The following is a 27,084-nucleotide window of genomic DNA, read 5'->3' on the forward strand; positions in this document are numbered from 1 at the left end:
TTTTGAGTTATCAGCTGTGGTATTCGCATTAAGGATTTGGCATCAATATCTTTATGTGGTGCATGTTGCTATATTTACTAATCACAAAAGTTTGTAGTATGTTTTCATGTAGAAAAAATTGAATCTCAGGCAGAGGCAGTTGGTGGAACTTTTGAAGCACTATGACATTATTCTACATTATCACCTGAGTAAGGCCAATGTGGTGGATAAAAACCTTAGCAGATTGTCAATAGGATGTCTTTCACATATGGAGGAAGGAAAGAGGAATATGGTGAAGGATATTCATTGATATGCAAATTTGGAAGTTCAACTCTTGGATTATAGAGAAGGAGGGATATTCATTCATGAGGTAGCTAAATCCTCCCTACGTGCAGAAGTTAAAAAGAACTAAGCCAAAGACCTCATCATGATGCAGATTAACAAAGATGTTGGTGAACAAATGGTGATGGCTTTTGAGATTAGAGTTGATCGTATTTTGAGGTATAAAGGTAGGCTATGTGTGCCGAATGTGGATAGGTTGCGAAAAAGAATTCTTGATATAGCTCAAACTTCTAGGTATGTGGTTCACCTCGGATCTACTAAAATGTACAATGATCTTAAGAAAATTTACTAGTGGAACAATATTAAAAGAGATGTTGCTGACTTCATAGCTAAGTGTGTGAATTGTCATTGAGTTAAGGTGGAACATTTGAGGCCAGGAGGAACTTCCCAAGAGATATCTTTGACTCTGTGGAAATGGGAGATGATAAACTTGGAATTTATTACAGGACTTTCAAGATCCCGAAACCAATATGACTCCATTTGGGTGATTGTAGATAGATGACCAAGTCTTCCTATTTTCTTTCTATGCAAACAAATTATTCGAGGTATGACTATGCTAAGTTGTACATGTAGGAAAAAGTTTGTTTGAATAGGACTCCAGATTCTATTATATCTTATCGTAGTAAACAATTCTCTTCACAATTTTAGTGGTATTTTAGAGGGTTTTGGGTACTGTAATGCCCCAAATCTGGTTACCCAGAACACTAGATGGTGCTCATGATCCCGAAGGACCACAAGCTAACCCATGACTAATATCTATAATAAAGCACTTCATAATATACTGTATAAATGTAAAATAAAAGGCTAAAGGTCATAAGGTTCAAAATTAAAGACTAATAACTATACTGAATATGGTATAAGAATACCAAAATAACTGAAATAACTAAAAATACTGATGTTTGAATATCTAGTCCAAAATTCACTAAACCGTCTGAATAAGGAGCTAATGGAAATGTATCCAACTAACTCCAACTGTTGTAGTAAACTAAGTACTGAAATAAGGAAATTATAAAGCATCCTCGAATGATGAGAACTTACTGCTAATCTACTGTTGCTGACTAAAACCTGAGATTCTAAGTGTGATTGGGAACCTGAGCATCCGAACCAATGGTATAAAACACCATAGCGCAAAAGAAAAGTATGTGTCAGTACGTGAGAATATACTTGTACGCAAGTAAGGTAGACTGAATGCATGGGTTTTTATGCATAAACTATAACTGACTGATAACATGAACATGAACATAAGCACATAAAGATACATATATGAAAACATAACTACAACTAAAACCTGGGGATTCTGAATATTGAATATACTGATAACATAGATTAATGATAGCTGATATAATTGATACTGGGTAACTATTGCTGACAGGCTTGATTTTGATGGAACTAATGAGTTTGTACTAAGCTAAGTGATTGTATCTGACAGTCTTGAAATCTGTAGAACTATCTGAATTCTATTACTGAGACTGAGACTAAGACTGTAGGGGGTAGTCATCAAACCGACATGCCCCTAATAAGCTGTTATAGCTGAGTTAGGGTCCAATCTATAACCCCAATAAGAAGGGTGTTGATAGTGTGCCTCTGGTAAAGTCAAGCTATGAGTGACCCTCATCTTGTAGTGTCCCCAAAGAAGAACGGTGTAACCCTCATCTGTCAGTGTTAATCCACCTCATTATCACTCAACTATCAGTATTATGTCTCAACCTATGTTGGATACATAGTTCTGGGATACAAGGATTACTTCTAAGGGTAACACCCTCTACCGTCAGTGTGTTACCTCATCCTTGGGTTTGCTCAAAGCTAAATCTTACTCCCAACTGAATAGACATTGAAATAATTATACTAGAATGAATTGTATTGAATTCACTAAGTTTTGTCTACTGACGAATTATTATTGAATTCTGTTAACAGACTGAGTTCATAAAATTATTGAGTTTTCCTGAGTTATGTAACTGACTGAATTCTACTGATCATGGCATGACTGAGATTATCATGAAACTGACACTGGCTCTAGGCGCACATCTAAATTATCGGATATAAATACCCCCAGGACTAGATGGCATAAAAGTCAATCTTGGCACAAGTTCGAAAGCACAACAATGGCTATATATATATATATATATATATACATCCATAATTCATTGACTAAAACATTCCATCAAACACTTGACATGTATTAACTTGTACATGAATGGGGATTTCACATTAAATTTCTATAATGGCACTTTTTCCTTCACATAGGCATTTTATCAAACACGTGGGGAGCATATTTTGGTTATACCTTCATCAAGGTATCTAATTATCATGGTTGCCCAAATCAATTTGCAATTTGAAGGGTTTATCATGAATATTATGCAAAACATCACATACTAGGATTAATCATTGGAACATGTAATTTAAAACATGAATCAAAACCCAACAACAACATGAACATAAATTTCAATTCAAATAAATCATGAACATTCTTAAATACAAAATCATTAGAATTTTAAAAGAGATTCTTGAACTTCATGGGTGAAACGGACCCATGAATCAACACTTGACATACCTTAGAACGTAATTCCTTAAAGGTTCTTTGAGAAATTCTATGAATTGGCTTTGATTTCTTGAAAGCTAGTGTTTTGTTTCTTGGGAGAGAATGCTCTTGATTTTGGGAAAAAGTGAGTAAATAATGATTTGAAATGTTTTTAGGCATTAAATACCACTCCTTGATGTGTTAAAACCTTGAAAAACGACCAATTAATACCTCGATGAAATATTTATTCTTCGTCAAAATTTTTCGATTTGGCAGGCTGAAGCGACGCAATGATATAGCGTCGATAACTGAGAATTGCCAACTGGGAACTTTGCGGAGACGCAACACAGTGGAATGGCAGATCTGCACTGGATGCAAATTTTATCCATGGCGCGACGTGCTAGGATCGCTTTGCCTTACTAGATTTAGACAATTATGAACAGGGTTTTTGGCGTGAATCGCCACTATTGCCGAGAAACACTGGAAACCAACAATTGCTATTTTGACACATTTCGCGACACGCTACTGGACTGAATGATGGTGTTTAATGAATGAAAATTTAAATCACCATAACTTCTTACCCGATTATCGGATTTAAGCGAATTTGGCATCAATGAAAAATTCATTCAATTTCCCACACAACAAAAAGTCAAAATCTTGAAAATTCCAAATGTACAAAAATGTATTCATCTTGAAAGAAAGTCTTTTACATTTTTGGGACGATCTTAAGCTAGATAGAAGTATGGGGTATTACAATATTTCCCCCTTGGGAACCTTCGTCCTCGAATGTGACTGGTTGAGATGGAATAAATGATAAGTTGAAGTATATACTGAACATGAACAACTGAAACCTGACTACACGACTGACATTACTAAGATTCATATAGAACATGCATATCTGATGCATGATTTTATAACTGAGCTGATACATGAATTCATGAATGAGAGTACTGATAAGCTGATCATGCATATCTAATATATGAATACATGACTGAGATTTTTATTAACTGAGTTTCTGAAAAGGAGAATGCATGTTTGATCCATGAACATATGGTTGAATAAGCAATGGTAAATGGATAGTAAGTTTAAAAATAGGAATCTAAGCATGAAACTTGTTTGTAACTGAAATTTGAACATAAAACTGAATAAGCTTTAGGGAAAGCTATTACCTTAGGTTGAGTCTGAGTTTACAGAAAAGAGGTTAGGATACTTAGTATGCATGTCTGCTTTTGCATCCCACGTAACTCCCTCAACAGAATGATTCTGCCAAAGAACTTTGACTAGAGGGACTTTTTTATTCCTCAGTCTACGGGTCTGATAGTCAAGGATTTCGACTGGAATTTCCTACTAAGAAAGACTGATCTGGATATCTATGCCCTTAATAGGGACTAGAACTACTGGGTCACCTATACACTTGTTTAGCAAGGTGGCATGAAAGACTAGATGGGCTGAAGCTAGATCTGAAGGCAATTTGACCTCATAAGCTACCTTTCCAAAGCGATTGAGTATTTTAAAGGGACTGACATATCGGGGACTGAGCTTTTCCTTCTTTCCAAATCTCTTCACTCTCTTTATGGGAGATATTTTTAAGTACAAATGATCACCAATTTTAAACTCGAGTTCCTTTCTTTACACATATGCATACAATTTTTGTCGGCTCTGAGCTATCTTGAGCCTTTCTCTGATCAACTGAACTTTCTCTAAGATATCAAATACAAAGTTAGTCCCTACTGCAGTAGCCTCACCGAATTTAAAGCAACCGATCAAAGATCTGCATCTCCTACCATAGAGAACTTCGAATAAAGCCATCTAAATATTTGAATGATACTTGTTGTTTTATGCAAACACAATCAAAGGCAAGTGGTAATCCCAAATACCCTAGAAATCAATTGCACACGCCCTTAGGATATCTTTCAAGGTTTGAATGGTCCTTTCTACTTGACTATCTGTCTAAGGATGGAAGGCTATATTGAGGTAGACTCGAGTACAAAGACCCTTTTGGAATGTTTTCCAGAAATAAGAGGTGAACTGAGTACCTCTATCTGAAATAATGGACAACGAAACACCGTGTAATCTAACCAATGACCCAAACAGAATCATGTTGATGATGATTACAAGGCAAACCTATCACAAAGTCTATGTTCACTTCTTCCCAATTCCAAGTAGGAATATTGAACTCTTGCATGGACCAACTAGGCTTCTGATGCTCTATCTTAACCTGCTGACATGTAGAGCACTTTGCCACAAACTCTGCCACATCTCTCTTCATCCCACTCTACCAATAGATCTCCCACAAGTCATGGTATATCTTTATGGCCCCTGGATAAATAGAGTAGCGCGCACCATGCGCTTTTACAAGAATTTGCTGCCTCAAGTCATCTATACCTGGAACACACAGATGACCCTAATAATGCAATACACCATCTCCTCCTCAGGAGAATACGTCAACCTTCTGATCCTTGGCTGACTCTTTAAACTTGACAAGACTGGGATCCCTATCATGCTTTTCTTTCACCTCAGAAACTAGAGATGATTTTGAACTACTCTTAACCCATATATCACCCTCCTCTGTATCGACTAAGTAAACACCTAGTCTAGCAAGCTAATGGACTTTCTGAGCTAGCTTCTTCTAACTAACCTCAACATGAGAAACAATACCCATAAAAAGTCTACTAAGAGCGTTGGCCACTATGTTGGCCTTGCCCAGATGATAAAGGACACTTATATCATAATCATTCAAGAGATCTAACCACCTTTTCTGACAAAGATTGAGATCTTTTTGATAAAAGACATACTAAAGGCTCTTATGATCTATGAAAACATCCACATGAACTCCATATACATAATGCCTCCAAATCTTTAAGGAAAATACTAAGGCTGCTAACTCAAATCATGAGTAGGATAATTCTTCTTATGGGGTTTAAGCTGTCTAGAAGCGTAGGCTATGACCTTACCTTTCTATATGAGGAAACAACCCAAACCTACTCTGGATGAAGTATAATACACTACAAAACCATCTGAACCATATGGAAGAGACAAAACTGGAGCTAAGATAAATCGAGTCTTTAACTCATGAAAACACTTCTCACAAGGATATGACCACTGAAACTTGACTTTCTTCTGAGTCAATCTAGACATAGGAGATGCAATAAAATAAAATCCCTTAACAAACCATCTGTAATAGTCAGCAAAACCCAAGAAACTCCTAATATTTGATAGAGAGACAAGTCTGGGCTAGTTTCTTACAACTTTGATCTTTTGAGGATCTACTCTAATGTCATCACCGGAAATGATATGACCAAGGAATGCTAATGACCTTAGCAAAAATTTTGCACTTACTAAATTTAGAGAATAGCTGATGATCTCTGAGAGATTGAAGTATGATTCTGAGATGGTTTGCATGATCACGTTCACTGCGGGAATAGACAAGAATATCATCTATGAAGACTATGACAAACATGTCCAAGTACTGCTTGAACACACGGTTCATCAAGTCCATAAAAGTTGCAGGGGAATGTTTAACACCAAAGGACATGACTAGGAATTCGAAGTGACCATACCAAGTTCAGAAAGTTGTTTTTGGAATGTCACATTCCATGACTCTGAGCCGATGGTTGCCTGATCTGAGTTTTATCTTAGAGAAATAGATGACACCCTAAAGCTGGTCGAACAAGTCATTGATTCTGGGAATTGGATACTTTTTCTTGACTGTGAGTTTGTTGAGTTGATGATAATGTAAACACATTCTGAGAGAAATATTATTTTTTCGCGCAAATAAGACTGGTGCTCCCCACAGGGACACACTGGGTTTGATGAATCCCTTATCTAGGAGATACTTTAACTATTTATTTTAATTGGATGAGTTCTGCTGGTGCCATTTTGTATGGAAGAATAGATATAGGCTAAGTATCTGAAATAAGATCAATACCGAAGTCTATTTTCCTTTCAAGGGGAATTCTTGGAAAGTCTTTGGGAAAGATATCTAAATATTCGTTCACTACTGGGACTAATTCAAGACATGTATTTTTAGAACTAATGTCCTTAACTCAAACTAGATACTAGATGTATCCCTTAGATATCATTTTTCTTCCCCAAAGGTAGGAAATAAGTTGGCCCCTGAAGGCTGAAGTACTACCCCTCCACTCCAGGACAAGTTCATTCGAAAACTAAAACTTGACAATTTTGTTTCTGTAGTCTGCTATGGTATAGCAGGAATAAAGCTAATCCATATCAAGAATGACATCAAATTCACTCGTCTCTAATTCAGCTAAGTTTACTGAGGTGACTTTCAGAAATATCATAACCGGGCAATTCCTGTATACCCATCGGGCTATGATGGTTTTAGCCACTAGGGTAGCTACTGAGAAGGGCTCTACTTGAATTTCAGAACTAATTTCGAAATCAACTGCAATATATGGAGTAATAAAAGACAAAGAAGATCTTTGATCTTGCAAAGTATAAACGTGTACATGAAAGAAATACAACATACCAATGACCTGATCTTGTCGGGACTAAAGAACATATAATCTATTTGGGTATTGCCCAGTAGCGGCACTGGAAGTAGCGCCTTAATTGTTTGGGCAACCAAACTGAGATTAGGAACGGTTATGCTGACCCTAAAAACCTAATTGGGTACAATCTCTGACTCTGTAGCCTGGCTAACCATATCTAAAACATACATCACTGCCAGCTCTGCAAATAACCTTATGGTTCTTACCATAATTTTAACAAAGTGGATTGGTTCGGGCACTGCTAATACTTCCGAGTGATTTAGAGCTTGGCGCTCTATCTTTGTTACCCTACCTAAACTTAGGAACTGGAGCAATGGCTGAGGAAGGATCTAGAATGGATGGCTTTGGGAAGAACTGACAACAGTCCAACTTAGGCTGATCATAATTGAAGCTATATGTTCTAGCTCTCTTATTGTACTTTTCCCTCTCCTTATTTTTTTGCTCTTCTATCTATTGATCATGGATCATAAACCTTGATATGTCTATCTCACTAATCAACATGGTGGTCCTGCACTTCTTTACCACACTACCATTCTCCCAAGAAACAAGCTTTCTTATCTTAGCTCTACTATCTGCCACTACATAAGGAGCGTATCTAGTTAGTTGAGTAAACTTAAGAGAATACTCTTTCATCGTCATGTTGCCCTGCCTAAGGTTGATAAATTCTAACACCTTAGCTTCTCTCAAATCTAGGGGTATCAATCTATCGAAGAAGGAAGTAGAAAACTCCTCCCACTCAATAGGCCCTGCATCTCTAGCCCTCTTACTATTTTAACCATGTGTGAGCCAAATCCTGCAACTGATATGCAGTTAGCTTATCACTCTCACTATAGGTAACCCCTATGACATATGTAACCTTCTGAACCTGATCAAAGAATTCCTAAGGGTCCTCATCTATCTTAGACCGGAAAAAAGATGGAGGATTCATTCGGGTTAAGTCTCGAATCCTGGATGGAGCAGTATTGGCCCCTGGATTGGCTGGAATGGCAGCAGCCTTTCATTTTGAGTGGCAACTGAATGAGCAAGAGTAGTGAATGCAGCTCTAAACTCTGCATAAGAGACATGTTCATCAAAGGGATCTGCTTGGATGGGCTGAGAGGCTGACTGATTTTCATTTCTTCTTTTGTAAGACATGTTCTGTAAATGAAAAGGAAGAAATGGATTAGACTAATAGTTGAATTTTTACCTTATGATCATTGGCGCGACATGAATATTGAAAGAAGTGAAACTGTTCCTAAAACATCTCATAGCCTCCTGCACATAAATGTGGCGTGCAACACAACCATGCACTCGACTCAACGAAATATGGCTTTCAAACATCCTTGCACACTATTGATCCTTAGGCTTTGATACCAAGTTTGTAATGACCTGAATTTGGTACCCAGAATGCTACACGGTGCTCATGACCCCGAAGGACCATAAGCTAACCCATGACTGATATGTATAGCTGAGCACTGCATAATATACTGTATAAATATGGAATAAAAGTCTGAAAGGCCATAAGGTTCAAAACTGAAGACTAATAATAAAACTGAATGTGGCATAAAAATTAAAAAAAACAACTCAAATAATTGAAAATACTGAAGTCTGAATATCTAGTTTGAAAGCCTCTAAATTGTCTGAATAAGGAGTTGATAGGACATGTTCCCAAATAACTCCAACTATTGTAGTAAACTAAGTACTGAAATACTGAAATAATAAAGCATCCTCAAATGATGAGGAACCACTGCTAATCTATTGTTGTTGACTGAAGCTTGAGCTTCTAAGTGTGATCGGGAACCTGAGAGTCCGAACCCATGTATAAAACACCATAGTGCAAAAGAAAAGAATGTTTCAGTACGTGAGAATGTACTAGTACGCAAGTGAGGTAGGCTCAATGTATGGGGTTAATATTCATGAACTATAACTGATTGATAACACGAACATGAACATCACTACATGAAGATACATGCATGAAAACATAACTGCAACTGAAACATGGGGATTTTGAATACTAAATACACTAATAACATAGATTAAAGATAGTTGATATAACTAATACTATGTGACTGTTTTTGACAGTCTTGAACTGTTTTTGACAGTCTTGATTCTAATGGAACTAAATAAGTTTCATACTGAGGTGAGTGACTATATCTGACAGTCCTAAAATTTGTTGAACTATCTGAGTTCTATCACTGCGACTGATATTGAGACTATGGGAGGTAGTCATCTTACCGACATGCCCCTAAAAAGCAGTGATGGCTGAGTTGGGGTCCAATCTGTAACCCTAATTGGAAGAGTTTCAATACTGCACCACTGTAAATGACAAGCTGTGAGTGACCCTCATCTGGCAGTATCCCCAAAGGAGAATGGTGGAACCCTCATCTGGTAGTGTTCATACACCTCATCAACCCTCAACTATCAGTGTTGATGTCTCAACCTATGCTAGGATTGCTTCTAAGGGTCACACCCTCTATCGTCAGTGTGTGCCCTTATCATTGGGTTTGCTCGATGCTAAATCCTAATCCCAACTAAATAGACACTAAATTAATAATACTGGGATGAACTAGATTGAGTTCACTGAGTTCCATGGACTGATGACTTATTACTGAATTCTGTTAACAGATTGAGTTCATGAGATTACTGAGTTTTCCTGAGTCATGTAACTGACTAAATTCTACTGATCAAGGCATGACTGAGATTATCATAAAACTGACACTTGCTCTACGTATACAGCTAAATTATTGGGTATAAATACCCCTAGGACTCGATGGCATAAAAGAAAATCATGGCACAAGTTCGGAAGCATAACAACGGCTATATATATATACATCCATAATTCATTGACTAAGATATTTCATCAAACACTTGACATGCATTAACTTGTACATGAATGGAGATTTCATATTAACATGCTATAATATCAGTTTTTCCTTCACATAGCCATTTTATCAAACATATGGGGAGCATAATTTGGTTGTACCATCATCAATGCATCTAATTATCATGGTTTCATAAATCAATTTGTAATTTGAAGGGTTTATCATGAATATTAGGCAAAATATCACATACTATGATCAATCATTGGAACATGTAATTTAAAACATGAATCAAAACCCAACAACAACATGAACATGAATTTTAATTCAAATAAATCATGAACATTCATAAATACAAAATCTTTAGATTTAGACAAGAGATTCTTCAGCTTCATGTGTGAAAGGGACCCATGAATCAACACTTGACATACATTAGAACTTAATTCCTTAAAGGTTCTTGGAGAAATTCTTGGAATTGTGTTTGATTTCTTGAAAGCTAGGGTATTTTTCTTGGAAGAGAATGTTCTTGATTTGGGGAAAAAGTGAGTAAATAATGATTTGAAACATTTTTAAGGATTAAATCCCGCACTTGGACTTGTTTAAACCTTGGGAACAGACCAATTTATCCCTGGAAAAAATATTTATTTTTCATCAAAATTTCCTGATTTGGCAGGCTACTGCGATGCGAATTTATCGCGTCATGTCACTAGAAATTGGCAACTGGGAACTGGGCAGATAGTGTGATGCAGTGGAATCGCGAATCAGCACTGGATACAAATTTTCTATATGGCACGAGGGCAAGGATCACATTGCATTACTGGATTTATACAATTTTGAACTGGGTCTTTGAAGCGATGTACCACTATTGCAGAGCAACACTAAAAATCGACAACTGCTATTTTGACACACTCCGTGATGCGCTACTAACCTGAATGATAGTGTTTAATGACTGAAACTTTAAATCACCATAACTTCTTACTCGGTTATTGGATTTGGGCAAATTTGCTATCGATGGAAAGTTCATTCAATTTTCCACACAATAAAAAGTCAAAATCTTAAAAATTCCATAAGTATAAACATGTATTCATCTTCAAAGCAAGTCTTTAATATTTTTAGGATAATCTTAAGCTAGGTAGAAGTATGGGGTATTATAGTTACCCAGGTAAACAATAGTACTTCATTCCACCCTCAAATAGATGGGCAAGAAGAACACCCTTTTTGACCTTAGATGATATGTTGAGAGCATGAGTCATAGACTGTAAAGGTAGTTGGGTAGATCATTTACTGTTGATAGAATTCACATATAATAATAGCTACAACTCTAGCATCAAGATGTCTCTTTTTGAAGCCTTTTATGGGGGAAGATGTAGGTCACTTATTAGCTGGTATGAAGTGCAAAAAACATATTTGTTTGGACCTAACCTTATTCATCAGGCGATGGAAAAAGTAAAGATCACCAGGAAGTGACTTAAGACGGCTTAGAGCTACCAAAAGTCTTATGCCAATATTAGAAGTTGGGAGTTGGACTTTGAGTTTAATGATTCGAAATTTCTAAAAGTCACACCTATAAAGGAAGATATGAGATTTGGGAAGAAAGGAAAGATCAATCCTCTTTATATAGGACCATACTAGTTTACTAGAAGGATCGATGGAATTGCTTATGAGTTAGATTTACTGTGAGTCTAGCTAATGTTCATCTTGAATTTCATGTATCCATGTTAAAAAAGTGTATTTGAGATCATTCCCTTATGTTTCTTGTGGAAGAAATTAATGTAAAGGACTCACTGTCGTATGAAGAACAACCCATTGTTATTTTTTATCACTAAGTCCAAAAGTTGAGAAGTAAGGAGATAGCTTCAGTTAAGGTATTTTGGAAGAATGATAGAGCTGAGGAAGATACTTAGGAATCATAGGATGACATGCATATGAGATACCCGACCCACATAGAAATTGTGGAAGATGATATGGAAGGTACAAAACTTATACTACTCTTTTCTTTCCGTATGGTGCTTAAAATTAAGGTTGTTGTATCCCAAGTCATCATTTGAGGAAGAATGGTCCCAAGGAGGGGATTATGTAACACCTCATATTATTCATGGATTGATTCAGCTCTTAGTTGCATACATGGGGAGTTAAGGCCCGAAATTTTTTCTATGTGTTGGGGAATTAGTTATATCTTAATCCTCTTAAATTTGAGGATTTTTAAATTGGTCTTAAAGACCCTGAGGCATTGGTTTATGGGTTAATTCATGTTTAAGGAAGGAAGTGGTATGTCTCGGTGGAGTTTTGAATTTTTTAGATGAGGATTTGGTCACGTTTTGATCCCGATTCCAATAGTCCACAATGATAGTGTCGCATCATAGTGCTAATGGTGATGGAACTCCTACCACATCACGGTGATCATACTTAATGCAGTCCAATTACGGACTTAAATGCGTGAGGGGAAATTGTGTATTGTCCCCTTAACTTAATTCGTCAAATCACAATTAATATTATCAGTTAGGGCATAAATTTTCCATCTTATCTAATAAAAGGAAAACCCTCCTTTTTCCCCAAGAACAATAATTCAATCCTTTTCCCCCAAGTAATCTAGAATTCATGCCCTTCTAATTCAAGCATCTCAAAATATTAGTAAGATTAGGGTTTTATCCTCCACGTTAAGAAACTTAAGGTAAGTGGGGCTATCCTAAATTCCATGGGAATGAATTCATTGTCTTACTAAGATTTGAAGTATGTTATTAAGTTTATAAAAGGGTTTTAAAATATTATCTTTAATAACCAAACTATGAATTTCAATGATATAGTGTTTAGGTATTCAGGCTCCTTTTTATACATTGAATTATGGTTGCATATATATATATGTGTGTGTATGTGTATTTTCAATTTTTCAATTTGTATTGAGAGAATGAACATCAAAGCTCCCTCTCATGCTATGATACCTCTTCATTTAACATGTTATGGGTTATTCAATTGCCTGTTTAGAAGCATGATTTAAATGTTTTAATATTATTTATGGACTTGACATTGGTTATGAATTGAAGAGAGGGTGTTTTCTTGTTTATAAAATGTTAAATATGACAATTGAATGAATTGCATGGGTTGTTATGAAGGAGTTGACCATTATTTGTTAAGGTATGGAAAAGGTAAAATCTTTGCATAAGTTTTCACATATTTTGAAGTACAAACTCTCTTGCATTGTTCAAATGTTTTAGTAATCAATAATGTATTTTGAGATAAGAAGGGTAGTAGATATGTTGTGGTATGAATAAAGGACTTGCAAGTCTAGATATGACGATACCCTATTATAAATGTCCCGTAAATCAAATAAGAAAGGAATGAATTATATGAAAAATTAATGTTTTTGAGAGTTTAAAATCTGGCTTAAGAGAGTTAAATGGTTACCCGATGAAGGAACGAGTTTAGAAACTCATTGCCCAAAGCCGTGATTTGCCGATGCTGATTAATGTTTACCTGAAATAGAGAGTGTGCTCTGGCGATGACCCTGTATCATAGTAGAGATGCAGAGACTTAAAACCTTGTGAAAAACTTGGGTTGGGGGCTTGGCCATCGAGTCAAGGGAAGATTCCATATAGCCCGTGGAATTACACATTGTAGGGTAAACCATCAACCTCTAAAAAGAAACAAAAAGTAGAGTGGTTTTTTCGAGGAAGTGTTTGAAATTTATCAAATTATGCCCATGTGTCTTGAAATGTTTTATGCTGACACAATTTTATGAAATGCTCTCACTTATGTTGTGTAGAAATACATTTTGTTTTGTTTGGATTGTTGTATGTACCAGAACATTGTGTATTGACCCCCTATATTTCTTATTCTGAGGCCCAGTCTCATGGTCCTGCAAAATAGTAGATCATTATTTAACATTCTAAGTTGGTGAGCCTCCCTTATTTTGGAAGGCATTTTGTTCACAAGTGTTGATTTCATTTGATGTACATCATGGTCCGACTGGGGGCCTTATCCCGGTTTCAGACAAATTATTGTTTTCAGTTTAGTAGAGATTTCTCAAACTTGTTTTAGGTGGTTACGGGTTCTCTTATGGACTTATGTTTCGTATCTGCTAAGTTGAAATAATTGAACTATCATGTTTATTGTTTACTGCCACATTAATCTTAATATATAAGTATGCTTATGATGGCAAGATAAGAGGGCTCTCGGGACTTCATGGTTCGGAATGTCCGTCATTGCCAGGGCTTTTGTTTGGGTCGTGAAAATTAGTCTTGTCAGATGATATAGAATAATCATGTCATATACCTTAAAAAATTTAAGACAATGGTGTTGCCTCATATTAAGATCTCACTGGGTGAAGAAATATTGAAGGCTACAATGATCTGAGAAAATCACACAACGAACTCTATACATGTAGTGCCTCTACATCTTTAAAGAAAATACAATAGGGCAAAACACCAAATTATGGTTGGTGTAATTCCGTTCATGGGGCTTTATCTGAGGAGAACCATACGCGATCACCTTACCATTTTCCATCAACACCACACCTAACCAAACACCTGAACTATCACAAAAAAGGTAAAACCCATGACCTTCTTAGGCAAAGTCAAGATAGTAGCTGATGTCAAAAAATCCTGGAACTTCTGAATTCTCACATCATAAGCATCGAATCACTGAAAGCAAATCTTCTTCTAAAAAAGGAAAAACCAAAAGTCAATTTGGTCAACAAAGCTTCAAAAGATGAAAAACCATCAACAAAATAGCGATAGTAACCTGCCAAATGAAAAAAAAAACTCTAAATCTCGGTAGGGGAAGTAGTCTTATCCCAATCATGAACCACCACAATCTTGGATGGATTGACCATTATACCATCCTAATCACTACATGACCAAAGAAAGAGATAGACTTCAACCAAAACTGAGACAACTTAGCATAAAACTTCTCATCCCTCAATCTTTGAAACATAATCCACAAAGACTTCTCCTGGTCAAACTCACACTTGGTATAAACAAAGATATCATCTAAAAACACAATTAAAAAAGTGTCGCTCTAAGATTGAAATAGTCGGTTTATCAACTCTACGAACGCGTTTGAGGCATTGGTCAACACAAAAAAACATAACCAAGAACACATAATGATTGTATCGATTCTAAAGAGATGTCTTTAGAATATTCAAAGCCTTAATCATTAAGTAGATATACCCTAACCTCAAATCATTAGTCAAAAATACTAAATCACCTAGAAGTTGATTGAGTAAATCATAAATACGAAGAAGAGGATACTTATTTTTAACCATCAGCTTATTTAGCTATTGATAATTAATACACATACGCATAGATCCATCCTTTTTTCAAAACACGACAGGCACACCCCAAGGTGATACACTAGGTTGGATAAATCTGTTATCCAATAACTCCTATAACTGACCTTTCTATTTATTCAACTCTACTGGGGCTATCCTATATAGAGGGAAGAAAGTGATACTAGGCCAATCAATAGAGAGTAAAATCCATAAAATCATGGAAAATACAAATAAAATCCAAAGGAGAAAGTGAAGAAACACTCGTATCAAAAATATGAGCCAAATAACAAAAACATATCTTCTCAACTAAACGATAATCCTGAAGGAAAGATATAGCTCTATTAGGATCCAGATGAAGCATACCATTCAAAGCTATACTTGTCATACCCGGCGAAGCTAAGGTCATAGCCTTAACATAACAATCTTGTACAACATGATAAGGAGATAACCTATATATACTCAAGATAACATCAAAGTCTGTATTATCTAACACAATAAAATCAACCCAAGTCTCATGCCTGCAAAAGTCAAAACAAAAGATTGATACACCAGATCCACCACAAATGAGTAACCTATAAGGGTAGATACACAAATAAGCATGGAAAGAGGCTCATTAAAAGAATTAATATCTAAAGTAAAATATATAGACACATTGGAGAATGTTAATCCCAAATAAAATAACACAAATGCAGATCTAAAAAAATATAGACGATGCCTGTGAAGACAACATCATTAGCCTCTACCTCTTATCTGGTGGGTATAACATAGCACTGTCCACAACCAAACCCTGATTGAGTATCCCCACGACCACCACCATAGGCCCCACTAACTCTACAAGGCGCTTCTCTAGTAGAACGTCAATCACTAAAAATAGATATAGGAGTAGCCCTAAAAATATGGAAAGCATAATCCTTGGCCAAATGAGAAACCTCATCATAATCATAGCAACCTCTACAACCTAGCTCAATAGTAGAAGGTGTTGAGCTAGAATGACCACCCAAACATATTGAAACTAAATACCCACTATCTAAGCCCTATAAGGCTACCTTCACAGGTTTTCCATGATAACTATGGAAACTACTTGAATCCCTATCTCAGCGAGTGTGACCTCTAAACTCTCCCTGATAATGTACCCTCTTAGTGCCTCCCTAAAACACTCAAAGAATAGACTCAATCATTATAGAATAATCCACTATACTTTTAAATGATGCCCCACGCACTACTATCTGAGTCGTAGTTATCTGGAGAGAAACATCTAACCCTTTCATAAACTTTTAAACATTCAAAAAATTAGTGAAAATGTTGGCGTATGAATATTTAGGCAAGTCATGGAAACGTGCTGCATACTCTGGAACAATCATGAAGCCCTAGTCCAGGTGAGTAGAGGAGCATGTCAATCACCCTTGAATTATACTTTAGATTTTCAAGGAGTCGATATTTTAAGCCAAATTCTCTTAGTGTGATTTTTTCGTAGTTCTGTGGATTTCTTTTGTCATGTCGTTTCAGGTGAAGGAATAATGGTGGACCCAAAAATGGCTTAAATGTTAAATAAATAGACCAAAACAATAACTCCAACTGATATGAGGAGCTTTCTATGTATGACAATTTATTATAAGAGGTTCAGGGAAATTTTCCCTTCTATAGTTTCCATAAACAAAGTTGACACAGAAAAATATAATGTTCTAATATTCTAATTCCTATGAGGGTAGATTTTACAAATTAAAATACTGATTGCCTTCTGCTCCTGTTTTGACCCTACATTCATCTATTGAAGGATTTGTGGTATACCACGATGAGTCCCATGTGGGCATGGGTGTGTGATAATGCAGCATGGAAAGGATGTAGAATATGCTTACAGACAACTCAAGGATTATGAGGAAACAATACAACCCTTGACCCATCTTTGGAGGTGGTGGATTTTGCACTTAATATTTGTCATCACTATTTATATGTGTTGAATGTGTACATCTTCTCTGATCACACAAATCTTCAATATGCTTCACTCAAAAGGAATTGAATATCTGTCAAAATTTGTTCCTTGAGTTATTAAAGGACTACAACATGAGCATTTATTATCACCAAAGAAAGGCTAAAATAGTGGTCTTAGTAGGTTGTCCATGGGAAGTCATTCCAATGAGGAATAAGGAAATAAAGTACTATTGAAGGATATTCATTGGCTTTAAAATTAAGGAGGTCAAGTTCTAGACTGTATGGATGGTGGAGTATTTGTTCATAAAATCTCTAAATCCTGTTTGTGTGCTGAAGTCAAAGAAACTGATATGCCCAAACTACATACCCTAAGAACAGTGTAAGTAGTTGTTGTCAAATATATAGCCCAACTATAGAAGCACAACTAAAGTCATAATCCTTTGTAGACCTCACCTTTTTTATGACTTCTCTTCTAAAGATCATTTATTTTCAAAGCTCAAACTCGAGATCCCTTTGATTAAAAATGAAGGGAAGCTACCATTTTCTGTTCTTCGGATAATTAAAAATATAAAGAATATTAATTCTTTCCCTCCATGGATTATTTGTCATTCATCTCCATGAAAATTAGTTTCCTTATTCAAATAATTAATTCTCAATGTGTTTATTCTTATTTTTCTTTGTTCTTCATTCCATATTTAGACTTGGCAACTCTAAGATTTTCATATGCACTGGGAGGTAGTCTAAAACTCCACCCCAACCAAGTGAAGCTAACGGTTTGAAAGACTTCACAATCTTATCTATGGGGTGTTAACACTCAAAGGATGGCTAAGAAGGTTGATTAAAAGGAGTAGGCTGATAGGGTCACTTTAGTTTATGTTCGGTGAACAATATCATTATGCATTGATTCAAAAGGATAAAATAATGACTGTAGTTATATGAATGAAATCAAATATTTGTTTTTCTTTTAACGTTCATCTTTAACTGAATTTTATATTTAAAAATACTTTGAGTTATCAAAAATATATTTTGGGTGTGAAGGGCCTTAAAATGTCATTTGAACTTTTTTCGCTTCATTAAAAGTTTTTGATTTAGAAAAAATCGTCTTTTCTTAATTTTTTTCCTAATATTTAAGAGTTGAAAAGCAATTAAATGTATTTATGGTAAAAACATTTCCTTATTAGAAGTCATCCGAATTTCACTATTTTAACCTAATTTAAGAGTTGAAACTTAATTAAATATATTTATGGTAAAACCTTTCCTTAGTATAAGTCATCAAAATTAATAACAACTAATACTTTTTCTATTATTTTAAGAATTTAAATAAACTAAATTTAATAAAAAATAATTGTAACATAAATATGGTTCAAATAGATGTGTCTCTCTTAGCCGGTGGCAACAAGAGAACGATGTACTATATGACAAATGTAAAAGTAATAATCCACCAAATGCTTGAAACTTCTGGTGGTAAATATATATGTGTATATGTTACATTTACATTATTATATTAAAGTGCGAAAGATTTTTGAAAAGTGATTTGAATTTTTATAGTTTATTACAAAAATCCGCAATAAACAAAATCATTTAATTTTAAATAATCAAATATTACATAGTATTAAATAAATATCCTTAGATTCTCAATATTAATCTTCTTTTAGTAAAAAATAATCTAAATATGGAAACAACATAAAGATATATAAGCTAGGAAGGAAAAACAATAAATAACTAGCAATTTTTATCCATTATTAAATATTTCTCATTTTCTAGAACTGATTTCTTATATAAAAATTAAAAGTCCATCGACTTGGGAAAATACATTGAATAAACTAGCAGAGGTTAATGTAGTTGTTTTCTTCATAGTTTTCATCTCTTATTAGTGAGTTTCTTGGTTTTATTTTTAAGTATAATCTTTTGTCCATGAAATTGTACGACAAAGTTCTATTGATTCTCTTACAGAGGGGTTCCACGACAAAGGTATGAAGTGGTTACTGTGATGATCTTCATAAACCCCCATAACATCCAAGACATTAGAACAACACTATATTTACCAAATCCATGATTTGTTGTTACAGGACCTGACATCCTCAATGTATTGAACTGATGATAATGAAGTTGACGTTAAAGAAAAAAGATGCAAGAAAAACATATCACTAATAATAATAATTTTTGGGGGAATTTAGGATATTCTTGGATATATTGAGATGATTTATAATAGCGTAAGGCTGAGAGTTCAACGTCATCAAAAAACGTTCAAACACATGTGAATGGATGAAGATACAATAGAGGTGGATTTTTGTGGATATCCCTATTTATTTCTTATTTGAAGTGAATTTCCATACCGCCATCAAAATGTATGTTGATGGTATTATGGAAATTCACTTCAAAGTAGAAATAATTATGGATGTCTTCAGCTGGCAACTTGTGTTGTCTGTTCTTCAATTCAACTGTAGTTCAAAGTTTTTGATGGCATTAATTTTTTAGCCTTATTTTACGATGAAGAATCTAAATCTAGCCATGATTAGCCGAAATTCCCCAAAAATATTATTCGTAACAATATGTTTACTTTGCATCTTTCTTCTTTAACCTCAACTTCTTTAACATCGGTGCAGTCAAGATGGCAGGCCTTATAGCGGTTATTATGTATTTGCAAAATATATTATTGTTATAATGTCTTAGATGTTATGGGATTTTTTGAATATCATAACATTAGCCACTTCATACCTTTTATATGGTACCGCTCAAGGATTTTTTTTATTTCGAAAACCATAATCCTTTAGAGTGCTACAAAAGATAAGATTCATCATAAGCACGTAAGAATGAAAGTGATACTTTTTTGTTTTACTAAATGACATCTTTTCATGACTATGGTCAAACAAATAATAAAGAATTCAAAAAGGAAGATCTATCAAGTTTCTGCCAAAAAGGAAAAGAAACATGTCACTCCTCCTGTTCCCAACATTTATTGCTTTGCAACTCCTAAGGAAAGGGGATTTGGGGTAGTTAAGGATAATTAATATGATCCAATTTTATTCTTGGAAATAAGATTTTCATATTTTATTACCAAGGAGAAAACTATTGGGTTGCCTTTTATTCAAATCTTCCAACGACCAGTAGTAGTCGAACCACTACTATTTATGCAATGGAATACTAAGGAAGAGACATACTTTTGTCTCAACCTTCTCTAGTTCTTTCCCCTACTTTATTCAAACATTTTGTTCTATTGATATAATACCCCGAGTCTGGAACCCTGGACGCTACATGGTGCGCGTAATCCCAAAAGATAACAAGCTAACCCTTAACTGATATCTGTAACTGAGCACTGCATAATATACAATAAAAATGCGAAAAAGTAGCAGAAACTTTCCATAAGGTTCAAAATAAAAATACAAAAAAATAAAGTTTAACAGTATCAAAACTAAAACATCTGTCTGAACAACTAGTCTAAAAAACACTATAGTCTGAAAAACACTATAGTCTGAAAGCCTCTAAACTGTATGAATAAGGAGTTAACGGGACAATCCCCCAACTAACTTTGTCTACCAAAATACTGAATTTGATTCTATAAAGAAAAAAGGGACATCCTCGAATTATGAAGACTCATTGCTAAGCTTACTGTAGCTGGTTGAATCTGAACTGCTAAGGGTGCTCTAGATCCAGTACTTCTAAACCTATGGTATAAAATACCATAGCACAAGAGAAAAGTATTCGTCAATACATGAGAATGTACTGGCACGCTAGATAAGGTAAGATTGAATGCAAGAGTTTACATTTGCATGAACAATACTAACTAACCATCATAAGAGTACCGAATGAGGATACATGCATGAATGGATAAACTATAACTAAAGTCATGGACATACTAAATACTGAATTCTACTAACTGGACTTCTAATAACTGAGTCTACTGATACTGATATCTGATTAACTGAGGTTGAGATCAGCCCTATCTAGCGGGTGATCTTTGAATATACTGATGATGAAAATGATTGACTAAATCTGAGATCTGTCCTATCTAGCGGGTGATCTCTGAATGTACTAATAATGAAGATGATTGATTAAGCCTAAGATCAGTCAAATCAAGAGGCTGATCTCTAAATCTATTGATAATGATACTGATCGAATGTATCTAATAGTCCTGAATTAGTGCTACTAAATTGAATTCTATTACTGAGACTGATTCTAAAACTGAGACTGTGGGAGGTAGTTATCTAACCGACATGCCCCTTGCTAGCTAGTTTGGGGTCCAACCTGTAACCCTAGTTGGAAAGGTGTCAGTACCGTTACACGAATAAAGATAACTTTTGCGGAGTCAGTCCTATCTAACGAGTAACCTCTGATATCACTCTTATATAACGGGTGATCCCTGAGTATGTCAGTCCTATCTAACGGGTGACACCTCGTACCTATGCTGATTACATATTTCTTGAACTTAGGGATTACTTCTAGGGATCTCAGTCCTACCAAATGGGTGAGCCCCTATCCCTATACTTGCTTGGTACTGAATTCTACTCTCAATTGAAAGACTCTTAACAGATTCTTAGATTGTTCTAGGCTGAGATGAATCTGTTATTGATCGTACAGATGAACTGAGCTAAGCTAAGTTCATTGAGTTCCGTTGACTAACGAAATACTGCTGAATTTTGAATTTATTACTTAATTAAAGCTGAAATGCTACTAATACTGAGATTACTGAGATTTCCTAAGTTCTATAACTGTCTGAGTTCTAATGAGTTCTGTAACTGACTGAGATTACTATTGATCATGGCATGACTAAGGTTATCATAGAACTGACACTGTCTCTAGACAATCAACTAAGTAGTCAGGTATTAAATACACCCAAAACTCGATAAGATAAATTATACAAGACAGGACAACTCATACAAAACATGGCAATAGTCCATTTTTCACCATACAATGAATGAGGCTTCTCTTCAAGAACTTAGAAATCATAACCATGTAATCATATAGGGAGGCATGCCATTGTCTCATAACTCATTCAATAAGGAATACACATAAATGGGAATGCATGTAACATATCACAATTCAATCACCATGGCTTTTCAACAAATACTTCGCATGCATGAACTTATACATAATTGGGGTTTCTTCTCAACATGCTATAATGACCCTATTTCCTTTACACAAGAATTTTATCAAACATATAAGGAGCATACTTTGGTCATACAACATTCAATACACCTAATTAACATGGTTAAATCAACCAACACGCATCTTGTAGGGTTTATTATGAGTATCATAAAATTCTCCTCATACTAGTGCCAAAGTATAGAACTTTGTAACCAAAACATGAATTAAAACTCAACAACATTATAAACTTCAATATCAATTCACATAAATCATGAAAAATTATAAATAACAGTCTTTATAATTTTAAAAAAAAGGATTCTTGAACTTCTTGGGTGGAATGAACCCAAGAATCAACATCTAACATACCTGAAAATCTAGATTCATAAAGTTCTGGAAGACTCTTAAAGAGATTCTTGAGATTGCTTAGAAACTTAGGGGGCTAGGGTTTTCTATTTTTTGAGAGAGAATGCTTTTGTTCTTCAGGTATAGTGAAAATAAATTAGAAATTTTGGCTATTAAGGATTTAAATCCCGTGTATAGACTGATTGGGGCTTCAGAGAAATTACTAAATAATCCCTAAAATTTAAATAAGTGAACCTGAAAAAAATCTCGATTTTTCACGTTGGCGCGACACGGTGAAATCAGGCCACCTCACTGGACAATGGACGACTAGAAAACTAGCTGGTGGCGTGATACGGTAGAAATTGCATTGGTGCACTGAAAATTGACAACTCTAAAATGGAGACTTGGCGTGACGCGTCAATATCACGGAGGCTTACTGGTTTTTTTGACAATTACCATTTTAGCTAACTCCGTGATGTGCTAAAGTACTAGCTGGTACACTATCTTATTGAAATGGCTCTAAGTCTTTGTCCGAGTGTCAGATTTGGACGAATTTGGTATTGATGGAAAGATTATTAAATTTCCTATATGATACAAAGTCCATATCTTGAAAATACCATAGGAAATAAAAGGTATTCATCTATGAAGCAAGATATTTAATGTTCTAGGGATGAATCGAAGCTAGATAGAAATACGGGGGGATTACAATATCTTCCCTTGGGGACATTCATCCTCGAATAAGACTGATAAAGCTGAGAATACTAGAAAGATGAACATACTTACTGGACATTAGCATGTGAAACATAACTATATGACTGGAACTACTAATATACTAATATTTCATACTGAACATACATATCTGATGCATGGATATCTGACTGAACTAACTCTTGAATACGTGACTGAATATGCAAAAATAACTGATACTACTTTTGTAAGGAATATCGAAACATGCAATTGAATGGGTTTAAGGAAATGAAAGTATTGGAGAAATATGGGGTATCTCTCCTTTGGGACACTATGCCCTTCCAAGAACGCTTACTTCACTAAGACACTTGAGGACAACTATGGCAATGCACAAGACACCAACAAACTGGATCACGACTGAACTATCTGGGATCCGAACCAGTGTATGACTCTTGAGCTGAGCTAAACTTACTACTACTAGGATGTTCTATCTTGGAATAGTTACATTCTGAGATTCCTGATTGTATAACTAGATTGAAAGATGAGAAATCAAACTATACGGATCTGACTGATAAACTGAATTTCTTGCTTAACTAACTAACTCATGATGAAAACTTAAGCTCAAATAGGACTAAAGGAATTAACAATGCATATCATGAAGATAGAAGACCTAAGATATACTAGAATCTATATTAGGGAAACTTCCCTGGTCATAGAGAGTCTGAAGTGCATAAAACCTATTATAACGCTTACCACTAACGGTACTAGGAGTGGTGCCCTACTGAAGCAAATTTTTTCCCCTCTGAGCTAGCACTCTACACTCCTATAACTTGTGACCTAGCCTACAACATCCAAAACATACCTCGCAGCCTACGCTACAAACACCTAGGTTGTTCTTACCATATTCTTTACAAAACGGATAGGTATGAACACCGCTTGCACTACTCTTGGTTTTGGAGCCTAGTGCCCCATCATGAGTGACATTCCTTAATTTTTGTGCTGGTACACTAGCTGAGGATGGAGCTGGGATTAAAAACTTCTAACTATGCTGAGAACAATTACCACCTTGCTATCATGGCTGAGAATAACTAAAACTACTTGTTCTGGTCTTCCTACTTACTCTTGCTCTCTCCTTAGATTTCTTTGCCTCAATTTGCTGAGCGTGCATCATCAACCTAGAAAGATCCAGGTTTCTATTGAGCATAGCAGTCCTACAGTCCTTAACCCCCAATCTAGACACACTAGAGAATAGATTAGAATGAGAATTTTAAACTCATGCTCACTCGCACGACATGAATACTGAAATAAGGGAAACTATTCCTAAAACATCTTATAGACTACTGTACATAAATATGGTGCTCAACACACCTATGCACAATAGTCTACTAGATGCGGCTTTTAGACTTCCTAGGATATTATTGAACCTTAGGCTTTAATACCAAGTTCGTAAAGCCCCAACTTTGGTACCCTGTATGCTACACGGTGCTAGTAATCTCAAAGGACCACAATCTAACCTTTAACTGATACCTGTAACTGAGCACTGCATAATATACTATAAAAATGTAAAAAACTGGCGGAAATATAAAAATGTAGAAAACTGGCGGAAACTTTCCATAAGGTTCAAAACAAAAATACAACTGAATAAAGTTTAACAGTATTAAAACTAAAATATCTGTCTGACCAACTAGTCTGAAAAACATTGTAGTCTGAAAAACACTATGGCTTGAAAGCCTCTAAACTGTCTGAATAAGGAGTTGATGGGACAATCCTCCAACTAACTCCATCTACAAAAATACTGAATCTGATGTAATAAAGAAATAAGGGACATCCTAGAATGATGAGGACTCACTGCTAAGTCTACTGTGGTTGATTGAATTTGAACTGCTAAGGGTGCTCTAGATCCCGTGCTTCTGAACCTATGGTATAAAACACCATACTGCAAGAGAAAAATATGCATCTGTACATGAGAAAATACTGCTACGCTAAATGATTTAAGGATGAATGAAAGGGTTTACATATGAATGAACAATATTGACTAAATATTAGGAGACTACTGAATGAGGAAACATGAATAAATGCATAAACTATAACTGAAGTCATGGAAATACTAAACACCGAATTCTACTAACTGGGTTTGTGATAACTGATTATACTGATACTGATATCTGATTGACTGTGGTTGAGATCAGTCCTATCTAGCGGGTGATCTCTGAATATACTGTTGATGAAAATGATTGACTAAATCTGAGATCAATCCTATCGAGCGGGTGATCTCTGAATCTACTAATTATGAAGATAATTGATTACGCCTGAGATTAGTCCTATCTAGCAGGTGAACTCTGAATCTATTGATAATGATATTGATTAACGGTATCTAATAGTCCTTAATTTTTTCTACTGAACTGAATTCTATTACCGAAACTAATTCTGAAAATATGACTGTGAGAGGTAGTCATCTAACCGACATGCCCCTTTCTAGCTAGTTTGGGGTCCAACCTATAACCCCAATTTAAAGGGTGTCAGTACAATTCCACGATTAAAGATAACTTTTGTGGAGTCAGTCCTATCTAATGGGTGACCCCTGATATTAGTCCTATCTAATGGGTGATCCCTGAGTATGTCAGTCCTATCTAAAGAGTGACATCTCATACCTACGCTGGATACGTAGTTCTGGAACTTAGAGATTACTTCTAAGGATCTCAGTCTAATCTAACAGGTAATCCCCCATCCCTAAGATCGCTCAGTGCTAAATTCTACTTTCAATAGAAAGGCTCTGAATAAATTCTTAGACTGTACTAGGTTGAGCTGAATCTGTGACTGATCGTACTGATTAACCGAGCTAAGCTGAGTTCGCTGAGTTTCGTTGACTGATGGAATACTATTAAGTTCTGAATTGATTAGTAAACTGAACCTAGAATGCTACTAATACTGAGATTAAAAAGATTTCCTAAGTTCTATAACTGTCTGAGTTCTACTGAGTTCTGTAATTAACTGAGAGTACTATTGATCATCGCATGAATGAGGTTATCGTAAAACTGACACTGGCTCTAGACAATCCTTTAAGTGGTCGGGTATTAAATACCCTCAGGACTCTATAACATAAATAATACAAGACAGGACATCTCATACATAACATGACAATAGTCCATTAATCGCAATACAATCAATAAGGCTTCTCTTCAAGCACTAGGAAATCACAACCTTGTAATAGTATAGACAGGCATGCTATTGTTTAATAACTCATTCAATAAGGAATAAACATGAATAGGAATGCATGTAACATATCATAATTCATTCACTAAGACTTTTTAACGAACACTTCGTATGCAAGAACTTATACATAATTGGGGTTTCTTATCAACATACTACAATGACCCTATTTCCTTCACACAAGAATTTTATCAAATATATGGGGAGCATACTTTGGTCATAAAATATTTAATACACCCAATTAACATGGTTAAATCTATCAACACACATCTTGTAGGGTTTATTATGAATATCATGAAAATGACCTCATACTAGGACCAAAGTTTGGAACTTTGTAACCAAAACATGAATTAAAACTGAACAACATCATAAACTTCAATCTCAATTCACAAAAATCATGAAAACTCAAAAATAACA

This window comes from Capsicum annuum, chromosome 9, assembly GCF_002878395.1.
Source record: "Capsicum annuum cultivar UCD-10X-F1 chromosome 9, UCD10Xv1.1, whole genome shotgun sequence".
Lineage (NCBI taxonomy): Eukaryota > Viridiplantae > Streptophyta > Magnoliopsida > Solanales > Solanaceae > Capsicum > Capsicum annuum.